A 2,251-nucleotide genomic window follows, 5' to 3' on the forward strand; every position below is an offset into this window, starting at 1 on the left:
CTCAGAGCCTTTGGGGCCAGGGTGAATCAGACTCTAACAGGAACCCACTCACCACTCCTCCGCAGAAGGAGAATTCGGAATTTTCCGAGAAGGCGCTTCTGAATGCCGAATCCTGAATATCTCCTCTTAAAAAGCTGACTTTTCATTTTGGAAAAAGGGGGTCCTGGGCCCTTTAACAGCTTGCCAGGTGCTCAGGCGCTGCTTCCCAGAATGCGTGGCGCTATGTAAATGAGACGGTTTTGTGAGCGAGGATGATTCATACTATACGAAGTGAAGGCAACATTTTACAAGGACATCTTTCGTGATAAGTGAGTGGGGAGAATGTATATCCCTTGAAGTCGACCATCTCACACCTGCCCAAAGGACGCGACCATAACTCTAAAAGGTAAGTCTTTGCGATCCTTATATAGCTGCGCGGGAGATGTACTACTTCGCCCGGATGATCCTCAGTGGTCTGGGGTGCAGGCTTCAAACCTGTAGCTGTCTAGCGACAGAGTGGTTCAATTCCACCTTTCGGGCGACAGCCACGAGTAAGAGGGCGTTAAACTTTTCTTTATCGAACCGGACCTTATTTTGCTGGTTGCCTGGGAGGCGCTCCTTCAGGCTGCACCTGGAGAGGTCGCTGCGGTCCTCCGCATCGCAAACTATTCTCTCTGCCTCTCCGATCTCTGACTGTGGTTACTTATTTCCCCCTCCAGTGTATCAAAAACCACTCCAAAAGATGGAGAAAAACTCATCTACACAGTTCTGGGATATTGGCAATTTGGAAATTATCCTAGATCTCTCCCCTTCAATTGCTTACTCATTCAGTGATTTGCTCACTCATGTATTTAATCACGCATGCACTGATTAATCAGTCAAATACTTGCTCATTTGTTCATCTGTCATTCACTCATCAAACAAGCATTTGCTCAGGACGCAGAGGTGGTGACAGCCCTGGCCTTGGTCTCCTGATGCACTCAGCCCAGTGGGGGAGACAAACATTAAGCCATCATGTGATTACACATTTAATTAACAACTGCAAAGGGGATAACGGCTGCAAAGGAAATACAACAGTGAGGCACTCTCACAAGGAGAGCTGAGCTGGTAGGGTGTCACGGGAACATTAGGGCAGGCACTTGAAGGATGAGAAGGGGGAGTATTATGGGATATCGAGGGATCAGGGTGACCCCAATAAAGATGATGGGGGTAATGATAATTGCACCGTCACTCTGCACTTAGCGCTGGCATGCACAAGCCTTGCAACTCCTCATAACGGCCCCCATTCTACAGATGAGGAAATGGAGGCGCAGGGAGATGAAGTCTCTTCTTCAAGGCAACCTAGCCTTTTTCCTTTCTTTCTTTTTGTTTAAATTTTACTTTAAAAACTGCTCCTTGTAGAGCAGAGTTAACTCATAGGCAGTGTCTGGGTTTTTTTGTTTGTTTGTTTTGTTTTGTTTTGTTTTTTTGAGACAGGGTCTTGCTCTGTCACCCAAAGTGGAGTGCAGTGATATGATCATAGCTCACTGCAGCCTCAAACTCCCAAGCTCAAGCAATCCTCCCACCTCAGCCTCCTGAATAGCTGGGACCACAGGTGCGTGCCACCACTCCCAGCCTCACTCAGATTACTTGGCCCATGCTGTTTATTACTGCCCTGTATTTTCCTTCCCAAGCCGGCTGCTCACCAAGCCCCAGCTGTCCTGCCTCCCAAATGTCTCCTGAATCCTTCCCCTCCTCTCTGTCCCATGTCCCCAACCCTGTTCTGGGCTCCTCCTCACCCCACCCTGCAAGGTCCCCACCCCACTTCTCTCCCTGGTCTCCTGCTCAGTCTCACTCCTCTCCCTTCCAGTCACCCTCAGTCTGGAGCCAGAGGGGTCTTTGCTAAATCACAAACCTGCCCCTGCCCCTCTGGTGTTCAAAACCTGCAATAGCTTCCCAGTGCCCTGAAGAAAAGATCTAATCTCCTTAGCCTGGGAATGTCCTTATAATACCTGCAGAAACTGGTCTCTACTAACCCCTCTCTCCACACCTGTGGCTCCAGTCCCCATGAATCTCTAAGCTTTCTCTTTTTGTTTGTTTTTGTTTTTTGAGACGGAGTCTTGCTCTGTTGCCCAGGCTGGAGTGCAGTGGTGCAATCACAGCTCACTGCAACGTCCATCTTCCAGGTTCAAGCAATCCTCCTGCCTCAACCTCCTGAGTAGCTGGGATCACAGGTGCCCACCACCATGCCTGGCTAATTTTTAGCGTTTTGGTTTTTTTTTTTTTTCAGTAG

General features: G+C 48.9%; 1 non-coding gene across 1 annotated transcript; it reads left to right on the plus strand.

Moving 5' to 3' along the window:
- The first annotated feature begins 433 nt into the window (after positions 1 to 433).
- On the plus strand, positions 434 to 519 carry TRNASTOP-UCA. The gene has a single exon. It is a non-coding gene; the product is annotated as a tRNA-Tyr (tRNA).
- The last annotated feature ends 1,732 nt before the right edge of the window (positions 520 to 2,251 follow it).

This window comes from Colobus angolensis, unplaced genomic scaffold (genome assembly GCF_000951035.1).
Source record: "Colobus angolensis palliatus isolate OR3802 unplaced genomic scaffold, Cang.pa_1.0 Scaffold60, whole genome shotgun sequence".
Lineage (NCBI taxonomy): Eukaryota > Metazoa > Chordata > Mammalia > Primates > Cercopithecidae > Colobus > Colobus angolensis.